A 7,649-nucleotide genomic window follows, 5' to 3' on the forward strand; every position below is an offset into this window, starting at 1 on the left:
CACCAATACAAATTGTTACGTCAAAGACGAAACAAAATAAACAAAGATACAAAGGGCGGTACAGTTAAATTATAATGTATATGTATCCTTTATTATATCATAACAAAATCACTAGACAATGAATAATTATGTGTTAATTTATTACACCCCTAATTATACTGTGATAGTTGTATCTTAAAGAAGGAGAATAAAAGGATAACATTCCGATATTAAGACATTCATGTTTTATCAATAACAAATTCAACAAAAGTTTTTATTCAGTAGCATGGTATAGAGTTATATTTAGATCTTTAATACCTATCTATACCTATTTTATTCGAAATATACAAATTTAATTATAATTACAATCAGTGTAACTGATCTTATTTAATTTTTAGAGTATATAGACACAAACAGTCAACGATGTGTACTAAACGAACTATTGATTAAATGTTGATAAGCAAATGCTTCTAAGACAGTTCATAGCTGTATCAATTTACAATTCAGATACGTATCAAGTACATAAATCATCACATATTATCGCATGTACGCTCGTGTCTCTCGATAAGATACATACTAAAATAAAACTGTTATCGTTAACTAACTGACGCGCGTGGCTGCACCGGCTTTGATGTAATAAAATAGTCAGTATAAGGCACCTGTTTGTTCATCACTTCATCTTAGTAAAGGTTAAGTTTCGTAAACTATTCAACGTAAATATAAACATTGCTGATAGGATTCCATTAACCATATCGTCCGTTATGTATTTTATCAACTCAGAATTAGATATCAATGATTTTCTTAACTTATGATAAAAGGATAACCTCAAACCATAAATTTGAAATTCAAAAGACCGACATCAAAAATATATTATAATTTTTAATTTATCTATGAAACCAAACATATCATTCTTTTATAATAATATATTTAAAGTAAGTGAAGTAATAGCAATGTTGGGGCCCAATGTTGGAGTTAGGACTCCTCGAAAACTTTCCGAGCTCCACAACGCTGAAAGTGGATTTGAGATAGTGGCAAATATCTTAAAGGACACATGCAAATTTCCTCATGATGCTTTCCTACTCAACTAAGCATAAGATGAATTTGAAACACAAATTAAGCATATTCACAGGTACCCGGGCTTAATCCGCAAAGTACGATTAAGATTGACATATTTTAACCACTGGGCTATCTCGGTTTGGTAGGAAAAGAAATTACATACATCATATTTTTTTAATCACTTTTTTTTATTTCTGATTCGATTTATTTTCTCATCGTCCATGCAAACAAGTTTCGAAATACATAGATCATCTTTGTTTTTAAACTACCTACAGCGATAACTACGGGCATAGTTATATTCTACTAACGAACAAATATATTTGTTTGGCAAACTTGTTTTACGGAATTTTCCTTATCTTTACCTTTGTCATTTGTATGTGTTTACCAAATATATATTATCTTTCTTCTGATTAATAAATGCAAAAAAACGTGTCTGTTTTGATGTTCGATACTATATTATCAGGCTCGATCTCGCAACTAAAGATGCATTCAAATCAGTCACAGAAATTTAGTCCAAAGTGTAAATAAAGTTTAAATAAATTGAGAGAAGTGTAATAGCTAGTTAATCACGTATACTATCATTATAAAAAATATACTATTTATTATAATTACATCTATGCAAACATAACTATAACAATCATTCTTATGTACCGGCTAAATAGGGCTAAATAAGTCGGTTTTTTTATTTATTACAGACAAAGAAACGAAAATGCGGTGGCGGATGTGCGACGGTTGTCGGTTAGTCCGCAACTCCGCATACCTAATGACACATCCGCGGCTGGCGACCCTCGCGTACGTGACTAGCCGTAGAACTGGGAATCTTCAGAAATATGAATGTTTCAGCGGGCTACAAGGCACTTCGTAATTCCGTACGGAAGCGCTTTAGAAACCACTTGGTATGTCGTAATTTGACAACCGAATTATAGTATTTTAACGTCAGGTTTATTGTTTAAGTTTTTTATGGTCTAATATAGATATTAAATTGATGGTTATTTTAACAAGGACGTTGTTCATGGTCGAACCCGATTTTATTCATAGATTGAAGATAAGAATGTTTAATGTAATTTCAATAAACAATATCTGCATTTTTCTAGTTTTTAATTGATTAGAATGATAAGCAATAGATGTGACCTTTAATAAGTATCAAGTTATCAGTTACGACGTTTAATTTAGCCCGCAACTTGTTTACAATTCTAATATTGAACTTTATCTATACAAATAATATGATAATAAAAACACGTTAAGTACTTATTCCATAACAATAATGGACAGAATAAATACAATTTTCTTACGCTATGTAAGGAAAAAAGATTTATTCTGTCAATTTATTTTAATACATTTTAAAGAGAAAGATGCCCAAATGATTCGCTTTCCTCCTGTTTACACACTAGCTCACTAACTCTTATCAAACCAGAACATACAATGTTTTGCGGTAAGTGTTCTCCGATTAAAAAAGTTTTACGCCTTTTCTCTGCCCACGTTATAAGCGTTTGACGTCGATATAGATAATGATTAATTATCTTACTCTTGATACAGTTTATACAATGAAAAAGTAGAAAACAGATACCGTATTTCTTTTAAATATTTTTTTCGAAAACAAAACTAGAAATGTATGTACATGTCATGCATGGTAATTATGTTCGTGCTTTACGAGGCTCAGGAGTGTACGCATTACCAGAAAACCGAATAACTTTTTATCTGCACGACTCGGCATTTGAACCTAAAACGACCTCAAAAAGGTGGAATTTGAAAATATTGACGTCACCTTTGGAGGTCTTTAGCGATTGCAAATCGATGAGACTATCGTAGACCGATGGTGCGTAATAATTCCTGTGATAATGTCGCCCTTAGGCAGATATTCATCTATTTTGGTTCATTTGTTTTTACGATATTATAAAAAAAATAGCGCCGCATAAGCGACGAAATAGCTTTTCGGTATAACATTCGCCAATGTTAACGAAAACTAGTTCGTTTCTAGCCAGTTACATATCAATAGAAATAATTTAAATCTTTACATTTGCATGACTATTGACAATAAAGCGTAATGTAAATCGTATTCTTTATCCATATTTAAGGCCGCGTTTGAACTCGTAATCGGGTATACCTATATATGAATGTACCCTTTTATAAATATTAACAGACGTCATTAGGCCAAATGTTATCCTTGGACTGTGATAATGACAAATTAAAATTAAACAAAGTATTTTGCACTTAATTATTGTTATTGTTTTTAATACAATTATAATTAATATCGATTATTACAGCAATTAAACTGTTTAGTTAATCGCTTAAATACTCCATCGCTATAGTCCGTATTCTAGTTTACTGAACTACATAACTGACATCAATTTTTTTTTATGCGTTCCATTTCGAGATGGGACTGAGCTGGTATAAATACAGGAACAAAAGTTCAGCTTAATCGTTGGAACTGATTTAGAACTCAGTTGCAAGATTTAACCTATACAAACTGTTTTGTCGGGTATTTCATTCGTTCATTGGTTTAGTATCTACCGAAAATGTTTATGCTTCTACGTAATAGTAGCCATATACCTATTAGGCCGCGTTGAAAGATCGTAGTACAGGGTTACATTGTATGTGATACATTTTATAAGTAGATATAATTTCTAATAAAGCTGGAAAGCTGTGACAGAACAACCTTATTATTAAAACTCAGTGGTTACTCTAATACATCAACAAAATACATTTAATAATAATTAAAATACAATTAAATATATGTATTATCCTTATGTATCCTTTCAACGACTATTAGCTCCAAGCTCTTTAATCACTCCGTTTTTTCGGTCATCATGGGGTCGCTTGTGCATGCTACCATGCAGACCCGACGGTTGGCCTACCAAGACTAGAATGGTGCAGAGAACCCCCTTCTCTCGGCGACGCTTACGTCAGGGGCTAAAGGTGGTACGCACCTTCTCCTTCTTCAATCTTCGGCGGAGCAGGTCTGTGAAGGCACATTCCTCTACCTCTCACTTCGCGGCCCTTTTATGACATAACTTCGGTACATACTGTATTGATTTTGCGATATCGAAAACTTGGAAGTGCTGCAGGAATTTCACTAAGAATTTCACTTTGAGCATTTTCGTTAAGCGTAGAATTACAAAAATATTTTTTCCGTTCATTATATTCGGAGAAATTAAACTGTGACTGACGGTCAGACAGACACAAAAAATGAGTAATAGATAATTGACTAACTCATAAACTTAAAAACTGAATTTGAGTTTCAAGTATTAGGTAGTAGATATCTTCATAGTAGCATTTATTTGTTGGTAATCGCGTATGTACAGTCGGGGTAAGAAAAGGTTCGTCACCTTAAGATCTATTTTCGTGTGCTCAGTATGAGCGATAACCTGCTTTACCGATTGAGTATGAAATATTGCGTCACAATGTCATTATAAGTCGCATCTAACAAAGAGTATAATAGCGTTTAAAAACTATAATAATAATAAGAAGCCGTCAATCGGGATGATAATTACCAACTTTTCACGAAACCTCATAGCCCTTCGTGAAAGCTCGTGTAACATCGGAGATTAGGACATTGTCTTGTCTCTTATAAAATATATTATAGTAGTAATCCTACTTCCTACGCATTGATCCAACAAGGCGAGAGCATACGTCGGTTCCTCTGAAGCCCTCCCAGACACTTCGGCAATGTTCTACGACAGCTGCTTTGGTTCTGTCAATATTATTTATCCACCGCTGCACCATCAAACCCCATAGATTTTCGATAGGGTTTATATCCGCCGCTTTTGCAGCCCAAGGAATCACCACCACTTCCCGGTGCCGATGGAACCACTCATCACACGTCACGTCATTACATTAACAGTCACCTAAAATAACGGCCGAATAATATTACAAGAGTTTTTATTCTAAGATTGCAAGATATTGCAAGAAAATATATGACACTGATAGACTGACAATTCAGTAGAAGATATCATATCTAATTTAAATCTTGTAATGACTAATTAGGCCATACAAAAGGTTTTATGTTGATATGACACTAGGCTTAGTCCAAAGATGTTACACTATTTTGAACCAAGTTATCATACTATGGTAGTTTAATTTTATATGCAGTTGTCTGTTTAGTGCTTTAGATTCAAAAGGTACTAAGAGTTTACGACTCGATAAAGGAATTAATTTGAAAACTGACGAAGGTTTTCTTACTCTGACTGTACCAACATTTACATTACAGTATGTACTGACTACAATTCTAATTAGAGTATTAAGATAAGTACTAATAAACATTGGCGTTTAACCTCAGTGAACCTTTACAAACTGGTAAGAACAGAAAGTCGAGTATCGACGTAAAGTCAATAGGTACCTATGGAATTATTGTTTTGCCATTTGCATCGATATTACCAGACGGTTAGAAATCAAGATTATTGGCTCGGAACTTCTAAAATACTGTCTTCTATAATTAAATATACGATCTTCCTGCTAAGATTCCCTTTAAATTCCTCTATAGTATGAATCTGTATCAAGAGTATTAGGTTACATATATTATTTAACTACTAATTGAACTGATACTTTAAAAGCTAATGTTCAGCTATACGTATAATATCAATATCAATACTGTTTATGAATAACTCAATTTCGAGATCTTTTCCTAGCATTTCTTGAATGTTTTGGTGCACCAGGTTTACAATTTTATTGGTACTTTTTTGTTTATTTCTTATATTAACACGCAAGAATTTATCAAAAAATTAATTACTATTAGGCAAAATAATATTTGAGAATACCTCTATAGTCTTAAAATTTAATTTAAATTATTTGGAACAAATTCCATACTATAAGTTGTCAAATTATTATTGCACTGCTCAATAGAAGCAGTGGTCTGGCCAACCAAAAAATTGGTTTTATAAAAATATAATATTATTATAGTAGATATTACAGTAAATTTTATAGGCACATTTAATCTGTCATTGGTTAAAATACATGATTTGAAATTCATTATATTATTAATGCCAATTAAATTAATGTTCATACAATTTTTATTTGTAATTATTTACTATGTACATTGTATATAGTGATACATTCGCGTAGAATAGACGAAAAGCTTTCAGAATACTGTCATACTAGTGTACCCTACACCGTGCACGTACAATAATATCTCACTCCTTCTTTTAACCTCTATAAGAAAATAACAATTATCTGTATACGAGAACTGCATAGACGGAATTGCGATTGGGGTCTAAAGGGCTCAAACTTACATTACGCTGACGATACCACCTCAATCGCAACTAATATCAGCCATATGGAAGAACTTCATTAGAAAATGAAGATCATCGTTCTCAAGACTGGCCTCCTAATCAACCGTGCACAGGCTAATATTATGATTATCAATTTCGTCAACAAAAAATCGCCAGAACACTGTATTAAGCGGCGTCTATCATCTACAGAGCAGGCTCTCACTCTTCAATCTTGTCATGTTTTTTTTAGTGGATATCCCGGTACGGATATTCCGGGTGCACATGAGGCTCGGATTTTTATCTTACTTATCTAAACGTGGTCTTGAAGTTTCCATTGAGCGTCGCTCAAGAAATATTAGAGAGTATTAGTAGTAGAGTGCATCAGAGCACTTGGCAGACCGCCCATGAGATGGACAGATCAAGTGAGAGCTATAATGTACCTCCGGGATAGCCGGACTAGTAATGTTAAATATTCCATATAATCTGTTGGTGACTTTAACATAAATTTATTAAAAACTATAGCCCAGTATTAAGTTCATATAACTTCAGTAACTTTTTCTTAGACCCAATTAGACCATATTGAATGACCGAAACTTTGGTCAGGAAGCTATGTCATTATGGCATTAAAGACACTGCACTCAATCTTCTGATTTCGTATCTGAGCAATCGGATTCAGAGGGTTGATGTTAATGGAAAAAGATGTCCCTTAAGCATCAATTCTTTGTCCATTTCTCTTTCTCGTTTATATAAATGATCTGTCACATCTTTTAGGTAATAGAGACGAGATATTGTTTGCTGATGATATTTCTTTTATTTTAAAAATAGAGTCGTCTTTCAAATAGATAAGGTATTCTACTCTGGAGTAATAGAACCGACATTAATATGATTTCTTGCAGAAGGCTATTCCTGCAATCTATAACCTGAACCCAAAAGATTCGATAATATACAAATTTAAAGAAATTAGAATAATGACTGTTGCTTCTCATTTTGTTTTTGAAAATGTTAGTTTGTACGCAAAAACATAAACGATTATTCCAGAAATTGTGACATACCGATTATTAATACTTAGTAGGAACAAGTATAAACTTGTTACTTCGATTACCCGATTATAACTCTTTTGTGGGGCAATGTATAAGTTTTTACAACACGATCCCAGAAAACATTTAAAAATATTCAATTATAAAATTTAAAAGAGTCATTAATGAACCTTTGTGTGTGGATATTACAAAATTAATGATTTCTTAGTTGATTTCATACCTTGGGAATGAGATGACCGCCTCCAGGTTGCTTCAAATAACGAAAATATATTTATAGCTATTGGATGAAAACAATAATCATTACATAGTATAAAACCAAGTCGCTTTCCGCTACCTGTCTGTCCATGTGTATGCTTAGATCTTTAAAATTATA

Source organism: Vanessa tameamea, chromosome 7 (assembly GCF_037043105.1).
Source record: "Vanessa tameamea isolate UH-Manoa-2023 chromosome 7, ilVanTame1 primary haplotype, whole genome shotgun sequence".
In the NCBI taxonomy this organism is placed as follows: domain Eukaryota; kingdom Metazoa; phylum Arthropoda; class Insecta; order Lepidoptera; family Nymphalidae; genus Vanessa; species Vanessa tameamea.